General features: G+C 47.9%; 1 protein-coding gene across 10 annotated transcripts in view; it reads right to left on the bottom strand.

Moving 5' to 3' along the window:
• shank1 (SH3 and multiple ankyrin repeat domains 1) overlaps nucleotides 1-13,987 on the bottom strand; it is a 127,465-nt gene extending 113,478 nt beyond the window's left edge. For 6 of the 10 annotated variants that reach the window (XR_008756070.1, XR_008756068.1, XR_008756071.1 and 3 more), the window contains exon 1: nucleotides 13,598-13,986. The gene's annotated coding sequence lies outside the window, so the exon portion shown is untranslated. Of the gene's footprint in view, nucleotides 1-13,597 lie in introns of all 10 variants that reach the window. The other 4 variants (XR_008756066.1, XR_008756067.1, XM_055898046.1 and 1 more) reach the window with 1 other exon arrangement.
• Nucleotides 13,988-14,880: the final 893 nt, after the last annotated feature.

Raw genomic sequence — 14,880 nt, 5'->3', positions numbered from 1 at the left:
TCTGTAATGCACAACTCTTTTCCCAATTTACTTTTGCCGAGGATATTCCCCTAAACCGATCAACCATTAGACTCAAACTATCCACCTCCGCTTGATTTTTCACTAAAACAACTACATCATCAGCATAGGCTGAAAGACGAATAGGAGGAATATCCTTGGAAAGGTACACCCCTTCAATGCGACTTCTAATGCTATTTAGTAGTGGCTCTATAGCAATGGCATACAGCATCCCTGATAAAGAACATCCCTGCCTAATACCTCTACACACTTTAAAAGGAGCACTCAAACCACCGTTAACTTTCAATACACTTTCAATGTCACCATATATCACCTTTATCATGTCAATAAAACCAGATCTGAACCCAAACGCCTCAAGCGTATGCCATAAATATTGATGTTCAACTCGGTCAAATGCCTTTTCCTGATCAATTGAAATTAGACCTGCATCCACCCCAATAGCCCTAGAGATGTCCAAAAAGTCACGAATCAGAGAAATGTTATCCCCTATCTGCCTGCCAGGAACACAGTAGGACTGGTCCGTATGTATGATTTGCCCCATCACCTCCCTCAGCCTGTTGGACAAAGCCTTGGACAGGATCTTATAATCAGTGCACAATAAAGCCACCGGCCTCCAGTTTTTCACCTCCCTAGGGTCTCCCTTTTTGGGCAGTAGGGTGAGGACAGCCCTTCTGCAGCTTAATGGTAGTAACCCTCCGGTTAAACTATCATTAACCACTGCCAGCCAATCTTCTCCCAACATAGTCCAAAAAGACTTAAAAAAGTCAACGGGAAGCCCATCAAAGCCTGGTGCCCTTCCATTTTCCATGCCTTTTAATGCAGAGTATAACTCCTGCAAAGACAATGGTTGCTCAAGCTCAACCTGAGCTTCTGCATCCACCTTTGGGAGCCCATCAAGGAACTTCTGTGTCACTGTTTTATCCTCTTTGTACTCACACTTGTAGAGCTCAGCATAGAACTCTACTGCCCTCTTTCTAATTTCACTAGGGCTAGTGAGCTCTTGTCCAACAGCTGATTTGAGACAATGAATAATTTTTCTTTGTCCATTCTTTTTCTCTAAACCAAAGAAAAATTTGGATGAGGCATCCATTTCAGATATTCCCTGAAACTTACTTCTCACCAATGCCCCCTGTGCTCTGATACCCAGCAGATCTGCCAATTCAACTTTTTTTTTCTTGAGTGCCTGCGTATGGCCCCAATCTCCTGTGGTCTCAACCAACGTCATGAGTTCCACTATTTCAAACTCTAGGGCTTTCATTGATCTGATGATATCCTTGGTGACATTCCTCGTGTATTGATTACAAAATTGTTGAATCTGGATTTTCCCTATATCCCACCACTGTTGAATGGATATAAAACTGTCCTTTTGAGACCTCCACCTCTCCCAGAAAAAACAAAAACATTTCCTGAAGTGAGCATCACTCAATAAAGTTATATTAAAATGCCAGTATGCGCTTTTGGGTTTTACATTATTAATGAACACCACCTCTGTTATTAAACAATGATCAGAAAATCCCACTGGGGTTATCACACTTGATTTACAGACCTGAGATTGATGCTCAAAACAATAAAACCTATCTAACCTTGCCATAGAGATGATGTTCTCTCTCACATGCGCCCAGGTGTACTGCCTTGTGCCTCCATTTTGTCTCCGCCAAATATCACACAATTCATGCGTTACAATGAGGCGTTTTAAAAAGGTCCTTGAGGCTATATGAGGTTCTTGATGATTTCTATCTAAATCACTGACTGTGCAGTTAAAATCCCCAGCAATAAATAAATAATCTTCATTGTTACATTTCTCAATGGTATTTGATAATGTCTCTAAAAAACATACCCTCTCAACTGCCACCACTGGGGCATAGACATTTATCAGACACATAGTGATGTTTTCATACCTTGCTCTAACTTTTAATAACCTCCCCTCAACTACCTCTTCAACCTCATAAGACAAAGGCAAAAACCCCCTTGAGAACAATATAGCCACACCCCCACTTTTAGAATTTTTATGACTACACACCACTGTCCCCTCCCACTCCTTTTTCCACATAACTTCATTTTCCAAATTACTATGTGTTTCTTGTAGAAAATTTATGTCACTTCCCTTTCCCCTAATTAACTCATACACTATCGCTCTTTTTTTAACATCTCTTCCACCATTTATGTTTAAAGAAGAAATCTTAAAACTGCTCATGAATGAAAAAAATATACAGAGGAAAATACAGATATCCCATCTCTTTACAGGTTTAAAACTGCAACTAAACCCTTTCATTTTCTTTAGAATTTACATCACTTATCACTCTCGTGACCACCTTCTTAAGTCTAGCAATTTCAGGGCTTGTCAAACCTCCCCCTGTTATTTTTGACATCAAAAACTTTGCTGATTCAATAAACAATTCACTTTCAGGGAAAAAATCAGTTATATTGTAATCCTGCATATATTTCTTCCCTTTTGTCAACTTCAGAAATTGGCGTACCTTCTTAATTCCATACCTTCCTTCCTCCCCAATTATCTCACTATTTTGTTGCGACGCGTCAGATGACTCACTCCCGCTCTCCTCCCCAGAGGAAAACTCTCCTAAATCTTCAACCTTTTCATCTTCAACTAATTTATCAATCTCTACCTTCCTCTTAGAATTAGACCCTTCACCCCCCCCTACATTCTTTCTCTTACTTCTCGGTACTTTGAAAACAGCTTCTTCCTTTCCTGTTATTTCAATTTCCTCTTTATCTCCAATTTCATTTTCCAACACCACCTCAGCAACGGCAGTCGCAATCTCACAGACTGCTTCCCCTCCCTCCTTGTTCTGATCCACCACAATTGTCCCCGTATCCACACTGCCTTCCTCTCCCCCTTTTCCAACCACATCTGCCCACCTTCTTCCTTCCCCCGTACTTTTAGCAGTTTCATCTCTTTGCGTAAATGCATTATCTGTACCATCACTATAACTACTACCGGGCTCTGCGCGCTCCTTCTCAGGACAACTACGCACCAAATGCCCCTCTCTTCCACACCCAAAACATTTCATTGATTCAGTAGAAGCGTAAAACACATAATCAAATCCATCAATCTTAAAACTAAACGCTAAATTCAGTTCATCGACGTCCTTTTTTAAGATCATATACACTTGCCTTCTATGAGACACGACATGTTTCAGCAACGGAGATTTGCATCCAAAAAGAACTTTCTTTATTGTAGACACAATTTGACCATGACGCGATAATTCTCTCTCCAACACTTCATCTCTAACAAATGGTGGTACGTTAGACAATATAACCTTCTTAGCCGGATTCATAAGTGGAAATACCTTCGTCTGTGTTTCCCTCAAAACAACACCGTTCTCCACCATCGTATTCACTTTTCCAATAGAATCTAAGAATATCACTACTGCGCTATTCATCCTTGAGGCTGATTTAATGCTATCATACCCAATCATACTACCTACCGCTAAAACACATTCTTCCACTGAACATCCAACCTCTGCCAAAATCTTAATTCCATTGCGCCGACTAAGTTTTTCATACTCCAAATTCTCACGAGCGGACATTTTAACCAGCCTCAACCAGCTGGTTGTGCCCTCGCGAAAACAAACAACCTCAAACTATCCCACCACCCCTCTACTTGTTAATTAATAAGTAGAACAATTATCTTTAAACCAACTAATCAATATATATATATTTACATACCAAAACCCAATAGAATGAAAAGAAATCCAGTCGCTCTCACAAACACTCCTGCTTGACGACTCACTTCCCAGCATGCACTCCGAAGAGAGAGAGAGAGAGAGAGAGGGAGAGAGAGAGAGAGAGAGAGAGAGAGAGAGAGAGAGAGAGAGAGAGAGAGAGAGAGAGAGAGAGAGAGAGAGAGAGAGAGAGAGAGAGAGCGATGCAGGCGGCAGGCGAGGGGTTACCCAGGGAAAAACAGGCTGGTTAGCTTGGCACTGTCCTACACTGGATGTGACACAGACACAGGTGTGAAGCAACTAAACCCATGTCCACTCTTCCCTTAACAGAGTGGCAGAAGACAGACACCATGGTGTTATTTCTGAACATAACCACCCCAGTGCTAGACAGACAGTAGTACTTGTGGGTCATTTATCTTTGTGTCCGTCCCCTCTCGCAAATCCCGAATAATACATTTTCTCTGTGAACAGGCGGCAATTGTCTGCAGCTAAATCTGTCTTGAGTAAGGTGTGCTGGTCTGTGTGCTCAGTGATGACAGCTTTTGGCCTGAAAACATCTAGTATTTCAGGTATCTGACATTTCCACTCTCCCAATGACTTCTCAAGTTGAAGTGTCTTAAACACCCTACCACTGGACCTGAGAAAAAGACAAGCAAAACCACAGATGGAAATGGGTAAAAGCACAGAGAGAGAGAGAGGAGGTATCAGGAATCAGGAGGAGAGGAGGTATCAGTATTCAGGAGGAGAGAGAGAGGAGGTATCAGGAATCCGGAAGAGCGAGAGGTATCAGGAGGAGAGAGAGGGGGTATCAGAAATCAGGAAGAGAGAGAGGCAGTATCAGGAATCAGGAGGAGAGAGAGGAGGTATCAGGAATCAGGAGGAGAGAGAGGAGGTATCAGAAATCAGGAAGAGAGAGAGGAGGTATCAGGAATCAGGAGGAGAGAGAGGAGGTATCAGGAATCCGGAAGAGAGAGAGGAGGTATCAGGAATCAGGAGGGGAGAGAGAGAGGTATCAGGAGGAGAGAGAGAGGAGGTATCAGGAATCAGGAAGAGCGATAGGGAGAGGTATCAGGAGGAGAGAGAGGAGGTATCAGGAATCAGGAGGAGAGAGAGGAGGTATCAGGAATCAGGAGGACAGAGAGGAGGTATCAGGAATCAGGAGGAGAGGAGGTATCAGGAATCAGGAGGAGAGAGAGGAGGTATCAGGAATCAGGAGGAGAGAGAGGGGGTATCAGAAATCAGGAAGAGAGAGAGGAGGTATCAGGAATCAGAAGGAGAGAGAGGAGGTATCAGGAATCAGGAGAGAGAGGAGGTATCAGAAATCAGGAAGAGAGAGGGGAGGTATCAGGAATCAGGAGGAGAGAGAGGAGGTATCAGGAATCAGGAGGAGAGAGAGGAGGTATCAGGAATCCGGAAGAGAGAGAGGAGGTATCAGGAATCAGGAGGGGAGAGAGAGAGGAATCAGGAGGAGAGAGAGAGGAGGTATCAGGAATCAGGAAGAGCGATAGGGAGAGGTATCAGGAGGAGAGAGAGGAGGTATCAGGAATCAGGAGGACAGAGAGGAGGTATCAGGAATCAGGAGGAGAGGAGGTATCAGGAATCAGGAGGAGAGAGAGGAGGTATCAGGAATCAGGAGGAGAGAGAGGAGGTATCAGAAATCAGGAAGAGAGAGAGGAGGTATCAGGAATCAGGAGGAGAGAGAGGAGGTATCAGGAATCCGGAAGAGAGAGAGGAGGTATTAGGAATCAGGAGGAGAGAGAGAGAGGTATCAGGAGGAGAGAGAGAGGAGGTATCAGGAATCAGGAGGAGAGAGAGGAGGTATCAGGAATCAGGAGGACAGAGAGGAGGTATCAGGAATCAGGAGGAGAGGAGGTATCAGGAATCAGGAGGAGAGAGAGAGGAGGTATCAGGAATCCGGAAGAGCGAGAGGTATCAGGAGGAGAGAGAGGAGGTATCAGGAATCAGGAGGAGAGAGAGGAGGTATCAGGAATCAGGAGGAGAGAGAGGGGGTATCAGAAATCAGGAAGAGAGAGAGGAGGTATCAGGAATCAGAAGGAGAGAGAGGAGGTATCAGGAATCAGGAGAGAGAGGAGGTATCAGAAATCAGGAAGAGAGAGAGGAGGTATCAGGAATCAGGAGGAGAGAGAGGAGGTATCAGGAATCAGGAGGAGAGAGAGGAGGTATCAGGAATCCGGAATAGAGAGAGGAGGTATCAGGAATCAGGAGGGGAGAGAGAGAGGAATCAGGAGGAGAGAGAGAGGAGGTATCAGGAATCAGGAAGAGCGATAGGGAGAGGTATCAGGAGGAGAGAGAGGCGGTATCAGGAATCAGGAGGACAGAGAGGAGGTATCAGGAATCAGGAGGAGAGGAGGTATCAGGAATCAGGAGGAGAGAGAGGAGGTATCAGGAATCAGGAGGAGAGAGAGGAGGTATCAGAAATCAGGAAGAGAGAGAGGAGGTATCAGGAATCAGGAGGAGAGAGAGGAGGTATCAGGAATCCGGAAGAGAGAGAGGAGGTATTAGGAATCAGGAGGAGAGAGAGAGAGGTATCAGGAGGAGAGAGAGAGGAGGTATCAGGAATCAGGAGGAGAGAGAGGAGGTATCAGAAATCAGGAAGAGAGAGAGGAGGTATCAGGAATCAGAAGGAGAGAGAGGAGGTATCAGGAATCAGGAGAGAGAGGAGGTATCAGAAATCAGGAAGAGAGAGAGGAGGTATCAGGAATCAGGAGGAGAGAGAGGAGGTATCAGGAATCAGGAGGAGAGAGAGGAGGTATCAGGAATCCGGAAGAGAGAGAGGAGGTATCAGGAATCAGGAGGGGAGAGAGAGAGGTATCAGGAGGAGAGAGAGAGGAGGTATCAGGAATCAGGAAGAGCGATAGGGAGAGGTATCAGGAGGAGAGAGAGGAGGTATCAGGAATCAGGAGGAGAGAGAGGAGGTATCAGGAATCAGGAGGAGAGAGAGGGGGTATCAGAAATCAGGAAGAGAGAGAGGAGGTATCAGGAATCAGAAGGAGAGAGAGGAGGTATCAGGAATCAGGAGAGAGAGGAGGTATCAGAAATCAGGAAGAGAGAGAGGAGGTATCAGGAATCAGGAGGAGAGAGAGGAGGTATCAGGAATCAGGAGGAGAGAGAGGAGGTATCAGGAATCCGGAAGAGAGAGAGGAGGTATCAGGAATCAGGAGGGGAGAGAGAGAGGAATCAGGAGGAGAGAGAGAGGAGGTATCAGGAATCAGGAAGAGCGATAGGGAGAGGTATCAGGAGGAGAGAGAGGAGGTATCAGGAATCAGGAGGACAGAGAGGAGGTATCAGGAATCAGGAGGAGAGGAGGTATCAGGAATCAGGAGGAGAGAGAGGAGGTATTAGGAATCAGGAGGAGAGAGAGAGAGGTATCAGGAGGAGAGAGAGAGGAGGTATCAGGAATCAGGAGGAGAGAGAGGAGGTATCAGGAATCAGGAGGAGAGAGAGTAGGTATCAGGAATCAGGAGGAGAGAGAGGAGGTCTCATGAATCAGGAGGAGAGAGAGGAGGTATCAGGAATCAGGAGGAGAGAGAGGAAGTATCAGGAATCAGGAAGAGAGAGAGGAGGTATCAGGAATCAGGAGGACAGAGAGGAAGTATCAGGAATCAGGAGGAGAGAGAGGAGGTATCAGAAATCAGGAATCAGGAGGAGAGAGAGGAGGTATCAGGAATCAGGAAGAGAGAGAGGAGGTATCAGGAATCAGGAGGACAGAGAGGAAGTATCAGGAATCAGGAGGAGAGAGAGGAGGTATCAGAAATCAGGAATCAGGAGGAGAGAGAGGAGGTATCAGGAATCAGGAATCAGGAGGAGAGAGAGGAGGTATCAGGAATCAGGAGGAGAGAGAGGAAGAGAGGAAGAGAGAAAGGACGATACTGAAGTAGGACAGAGCACAAGGGAGGCCGTCTGTCCCAGATCAGTCGTTTACCGCGGGCAGGAGGAGAAGAGAGGAAGAGAGAGAGAGAGAGAGAGAGAGAGAGAGAGAGAGAGAGAGAGAGAGAGAGAGAGAGAGAGAGAGAGAGAGAGAGAGAGAGAGAGTAAACGAGTTGGCTAAATCTGGAGTTATGAACTATCCCCCCAGAGCAACATAGCAAATACTGAAGAGGAAGTCATCCTGCATTCTCTGCACTTGAACAAACACACCAGGAGGAGAGAGAGGCAGGAGGGCAACACGGAACAATGTCTTATTGAGTGTGAGGGGGTGAGAGGTCATGAAAGGAGGGACAGACAGAACGGAGATGAAGGAAAGGAAGACCAGATGTAGTAAGCATCATGTTTCTCCTCGAAAAGACATCTGAAAGAGCATTACCTGCATTGATCTGTCTAAACAACATGGACTACAGTAAGGTAACTCAAAACCTCCTTGTTCAAGGCAGGTAAGCAGATCAAATCAAATCAAATGTATTTATAAAGCCCTTCGTACATCAGCTGATATCTCAAAGTGCTGTACAGAAACCCAGCCTAAAACCCCAAACAGCAAGCAATGCAGGTGTAGAAGCACGGTGGCTAGGGAAAACTCCCTAGATAGGCCAAAACCTAGAAGCCTGTAGAGAGTGAACGTAAACATTACATAAGCAAAATTACATTCAAAAACACATTTTTGAGAGATATTGAAACATCTGGCATCTTTAATCCATGTAAAGAGATATAATCCTCAGTGGATGTGTTAACCATGTGTTGCCGCTGTGTCAAGTCTGACACATTTCAGAACAGAGTTCAATGATTGGTATTTCCCTGCCAACGCAGGCTGAATATTAAGTCAGTGACTCAGAAAAACAGTGGCTCATCAGAAGCCTTTGCAGGACCTCCACTGCCTTCATGGGAAACAGAAATAGACATGAAAGCCATGTCCATTAGCTGCTTGGTTACTCAGTGAATTCATCAGTCTATTGATTGCAATCTCTACATCAGTTGTTGGTCCCACTTCTGTTTCCCATGAAGGCAGTGGAGGTCCTGCAAAAGCTTTTGGCTACCATCCAGCTCCCTGAGGTAAACCCTTACCTACCAGCCTGGCTCTGAGCCTATCCTACCCTGTCTCCTGTCCTGTATGCTGCCTCTGAACCAGCCCTGTCTTTCTCTGCCCTTACCCTGGCCTTCCCCGTGGTATTCCAGGCTCTGCCAGACTTTGATAGCCTTTTATGGTCATAATCTACTCAAAACTTCAACGCAGCCAACCAGAAGAGGGTGGACTCCGCTCTAGAGCCTCCATCCTCTCAAGGGTTCTTCCTGGATTTTGGACTTGGCTACTATCAACCTGGCTTTCTCAATTGCTTAATAATTAATGGTCAGTTTCTCAAACAATCAGGTTGCAGATGAGTGAAGTCCTGGTCTGTGGGTGACTTGATCAGTATGAGCATGATGTTTGACAGTCATTGAGTCACTGTTCGTCACAATATAAACGGCTCAGTTTGTCTGCCAATCAATATGAGTGTGTGTAGCTGTGTGTATAATTCATCCAGTGCTGAGTAGTGGTGTGTAGGTGGTAAGTACAGTCACACCCCTACAAGAGTATTTCAGCTTAGCGTATTGACGTCATGGCATGAGAGGACCACTTGAGGAACAAAGGCATTGTCAGGACGGTATTCCCACACACTGACACACAGTCAGCGGGGAACAGCACCGACACTGGGCTCTACGTCAGGGACACTGACACACAGTCAGCGGGGAGCAGCACCGACACTGGGCTCTACGTCAGGGACACTGACACACAGTCTGCGGGGAGCAGCACCGACACTGGGCTCTACGTCAGGGACACTGACACACAGTCAGCGGGGAGCAGCACCGACACTGGGCTCTACGTCAGGAACACTGACACACAGTCAGCGGGGAGCAGCACCGACACTGGGCTCTACGTCAGGAACACTGACACACAGTCAGCGGGGAGCAGCACCGACACTGGGCTCTACGTCAGGGACACTGACACACAGTCAGCGGGGAGCAGCACCGACACTGGGCTCTACGTCAGGGACACTGACACACAGTCAGCGGGGAGCAGCACCGACACTGGGCTCTACGTCAGGGACACTGACACACAGTCAGCGGGGAGCAGCACCGACACTGGGCTCTACGTCAGGAACACTGACACACAGTCAGCGGGGAGCAGCACCGACACTGGGCTCTACGTCAGGGACACTGACACACAGTCAGCGGGGAACAGCACCGACACTGGGCTCTACGTCAGGGACACTGACACACAGTCAGCGGGGAGCAGCACCGACACTGGGCTCTACGTCAGGAACACTGACACACAGTCAGCGGGGAGCAGCACCGACACTGGGCTCTACGTCAGGGACACTGACACACAGTCAGCGGGGAACAGCACCGACACTGGGCTCTACGTCAGGAACACTGACACACAGTCAGCGGGGAGCAGCACCGACACTGGGCTCTACGTCAGGAACACTGACACACAGTCAGCGGGGAGCAGCACCGACACTGGGCTCTACGTCAGGGACACTGACACACAGTCAGCGGGGAACAGCACCGACACTGGGCTCTACGTCAGGAACACTGACACTCAGTCAGCGGGGAGCAGCACCGACACTGGGCTCTACGTCAGGGACACTGACACACAGTCAGCGGGGAGCAGCACCGACACTGGGCTCTACGTCAGGAACACTGACACACAGTCAGCGGGGAACAGCACCGACACTGGGCTCTACGTCAGGGACACTGACACACAGTCAGCGGGGAGCAGCACCGACACTGGGCTCTACGTCAGGAACACTGACACACAGTCAGCGGGGAGCAGCACCGACACTGGGCTCTACGTCAGGAACACTGACACACAGTCAGTGGGGAACAGCACCGACACTGGGCTCTACGTCAGGGACACTGACACACAGTCAGCAGGGAACAGCACCGACACTGGGCTCTACGTCAGGGACACTGACACACAGTCAGCGGGGAGCAGCACCGACACTGGGCTCTACGTCAGGAACACTGACACACAGTCAGCGGGGAGCAGCACCGACACTGGGCTCTACGTCAGGGACACTGACACACACAGTCAGCGGGGAGCAGCACCGACACTGGGCTCTACGTCAGGGACACTGACACACAGGCAGCGGGGAGCAGCACCGACACTGGGCTCTACGTCAGGAACACTGACACACACAGTCAGCGGGGAGCAGCACCGACACTGGGCTCTACGTCAGGGACACTGACACACACAGGCAGCGGGGAGCAGCACCGACACTGGGCTCTACGTCAGGGACACTGACACACAGGCAGCGGGGAGCAGCACCGACACTGGGCTCTACGTCAGGGACACTGACACACAGTCAGTGGGGAACAGCACCGACACTGGGCTCTACGTCAGGAACACTTGAAGATATTCTCCGGAACTTTGGCGACTAAGTATTTTTAAACCTCCTGCTTTGGGCTGGATGTGTCATCACATGCATAATCTATGAGCATAATTACTGTACGAAATGCCTAGTTTGAAAGCAACAGTTTTGCTGGAAGCAGTGCTCTGCCATTTTCCCTACGTGGGCCGGCCCCCTAGCAATTCCAGTTCAACCAACGAGCTTCAGCCCCTCGCCATATGAGTGACAGCTAGTAAGATGCAAATGATGCACCCACAGCAGAGCGAGAGAGGGAGAGAGAGAGAGCTATGACGTGGTGCACATATGTGATGTAGTAAGCAATTTTAGGGGTCCACTTTTGGCTCGTGAGTGCTACTTTCAGAACTACTGGCTAAAAAGTATACAAAAGTACAGGAGAATCCTTTTAACATTTCCATGTTAGTCATTTAGCAGATGCTCGTATCCAGAGCGACTTACAGGAGTAATTGGGTTTAAGGGACTTGCTAAAGGGCACATTGACTGATTTTTCTCCTAGTCACCTCGGGGATTCAAACCAGTGACCTTTCGGTTACTGGCCCAACATTCTTCACTGCTAGGCTACCCAGCAATGCATTCTCGTATCAAACACACACTCAGAAATACACACACATACTGTACAGTAGTGGGAGTTGAGAGAGAAAGGCAGAGGAGAAGTTTCTACATGTTGGGCAAAGAAATGTCAGTGTCATTCCAGTTTTGTGATTTATCAATCGCTCTCACCAATGAGGCTAATTTTAGATCTCCCTTTGTGTGCCTCTGTCTGATTATCCACTCTGTCATCCTCTCATCTCTCTCGCCACCCGCCCGCAGCTAATGTGCACATATAAAACACCAACAGAGTGAGTGAGTGAGTGAGTGAGTGAGTGAGTGAGTGAGTGAGTGAGTGAGCGAGCGAGCGAGCGTGCGTGCGTGCGTGCGTGCGTGCGTGCGTGCGTGTGTGTGTCTGTGCATGGCGTCTCTGTCAAAATATCTTCCCTAAATCTGGTCCCTATCAATAGTTGAATCAACAGTGTAACTTTCTCTTCTGCTTTATGAGGTACAGCCTCTCTCTCTCTCCCTCTCTCTCTCTCTCTCTCTCTCTCTCTCTCTCCCTCCCTCCCTCCCTCCCTCTCTCTCTCCCTCCCTCCCTTTCTCTCAGCCTCTTGCTGAGAGAGGCTTGTGTGTAATTAAATGTGCCCACTACAATGACCCATCAACACCCAGTGATCAGTGTTCCCTCCAATGGCTGATATGATGGAGGAAGAACATCAGAGACAAAGACATCTATAGAAAGACTCAGATAATGATAGGGACCGAGCAGACCAACCGTGTGCTTCCATCTGAAGAAGGTCCTTATACTAATACAGCCTTATAATATCTCACTACATCACACTACTTCCACATTCAGCTCTACAAACCCTTCCCACAAGGACCCAGGTAAACCACCTGTGTGTGTGTGTGTGTGTGTGTGTGTGTGTGTGTGTGTGTGTGTGTGTGTGTGTGTGTGTGTGTGTGTGTGTGTGTGTGTGTGTGTGTGTGTGTGTGTGTGTGTGTGTGTCTGTGTGTGTGTGCGTGCGTGCGTGCGTGCGTGCGTGCGTGCGTGTGTGTGTGTGTGTAGAGTAGGTCCCTATGGGTATAAGCAGGCACATGTGGAAGTTCATTCAAATGAAAGTAGATGTGGATATATAAGTGTTTGAAGTCACAGGTGCATACGCCTTTGGATGCACAGCAAAGTGCACAATAGTGTATGTGCATATGGATGTATCTAAATGTCTAGGTGCATGTTGGGATACATGGACAGGTGTATCTGTGTGGCGGATCATTCGTGGTAGTTCTGCCCAGGCATCATGACATCATTGACTACGTGGTTTCAAATGGTTGTTAGTCTTCTGATGTGAGTACCAATCACATTCACCAGCTGCTTGACTGTGCAGCAGTCCATCACCGTCCTGTATGGGTACAACAGCCTTCAGTAGACTAATGCATGCCAATGGATGTGGGTGGGTGTGTAAATAACACCTCGCTGATGCCTTGTACTGAACACCACTTCCAGTGGGACTGCCTACACAAATTGCCATCTCAAGCCAATCCTACCTTCTTGTCCTTCACTGAACTACATCTAGAAAAGGTCCCACTTTCTCTTTCCGTCCCCTTTTCCATCTGAGAAGGTGTGATATATGTACTGCTATCAAGAGTATTCTGCTGCCAAAATGTCAATGTTGCCCAACTCTCCCTTCTGCCTTCTCACCACCTCCTCCTCCTTTATCTCTCTGTCATCTTGTTCTGTCATTTATCTTCTCTCTGCACGGTATTTGCCTGTGTATCTTCCTCTACAGTCACAGTATTGATATGACTCTCTGTCAACCCACGTGACCAATGAATTAGACACATTTCACATCAACGCTGTAACTTGCATAAACAACCCGCAACCACAACTCCCGCTAACCCTCTCCATTCTTTCCTGAGACAATCCCTGCTCTCGTCTGCTTGCCTTGCAATATTCCCCCATGCACCTCTCTCTGTCTCCCTCGGATGCAGAAAAAACGCTTCACTTACTGTTCTTCTTCTGTTGCACTTGATTCACAGATCCCTCCTTTGGAAATGGAGAGGGACAGAAGTGGTGGAGGGAGGGGGATCCACACACAAAAATAAGGAGAGAGTAGGCAGCGCAAAATAAAAATAAAAAAAGAATGGGAGAAGTGGAAAAATCACCGCTGATAGTGAGGCCTTTGAAAATCCCATTTGACGTGGTGTCCGGTGTCTGTGTGTGCTGTGGGGCGATGCATATTCTCCATGTCAGTCTTCTAGCACCAGGCAGCACAACCCAGTAGTAACACTTCTATTTCCTCAGTCCTGAAAATGTCCCTCTCGCTCTCCCTCTGCCTCTCTCTCTTCCCCTCTAGCATGTTCAAACAGCCCAATCTCTCTCTCACTTTCATCTGGTTGGTTTATTTCCCTCTATCCCCCTCCCATACCTGTGTCTCTCTCACTCTCAATCGCTCTCGCCCCTCCCCCTCTCCTCCCAGTCTCCCTCTCTCGCCTACACCAGCACCCAGATACAGGGCACACCCCTCCCTCTCTTTCTCTCGCTCTTTCTCCCTCTCTTTGATGTTTTGAAGAATTCTTCACTCTTAGCTGGGAATAAATAAAAAAAATTGACAGAACTGAAGACACTACAGAAGACAGACAGTGGGAACCACCCAGCACCACAGACTTCACAGAGAAACCAAACCCAAACTGTCAAATTAACACGTCACACAATATCGACGGCACAAATACAATGGATAATAAAATTATAAAATTATTTTCATCATCTCAATGATTGTTTTTCCTAATCAAATGATCCCAACAGACACAGTCTGAGCAGATGCAGCAGGACTGCCGAGTGACACACATAATGAAATATAAATTAAGAATGAAAAGGATGTGTATAAGGGGATAAGGGGGGCCACTGCAGCACTGCTGATTTCCATACAGGGACAGTGGGGGAGAGACTGTATGTGTGTTTGTGGGGAGGGGTAACAGTGGGGGGAGACTGTATGTGTGTGTGGGGAGGGGTAACAGTAGGGAGAGACTGTGTGTGTGTGGGGGGTGGGGTAACAGTGGGTGGAGAGACTGTATGTGTGTGTGGGGTGGGGTAACAGTGGGGGGAGACTGTATGTGTGTGTGGGGAGGGGTAACAGTGGGGAGAGACTGTATGTGTGTGTGGGGAGGGGTAACAGTGGGGAGAGACTGTATGTGTGTGTGGGGAGGGGTAACAGTGGGGAGAGACTGTATGTGTGTGTGGGGAGGGGTAACAGTGGGTGGAGAGACTGTATGTGTGTGTGGGGAGGGGTAAC

This window comes from Salvelinus fontinalis, chromosome 34 (assembly GCF_029448725.1).
Source record: "Salvelinus fontinalis isolate EN_2023a chromosome 34, ASM2944872v1, whole genome shotgun sequence".
Lineage (NCBI taxonomy): Eukaryota > Metazoa > Chordata > Actinopteri > Salmoniformes > Salmonidae > Salvelinus > Salvelinus fontinalis.
The sequence above is the reverse complement of the archived record's forward strand: the minus strand, read 5'-3'. Positions and strand labels throughout refer to the sequence as shown.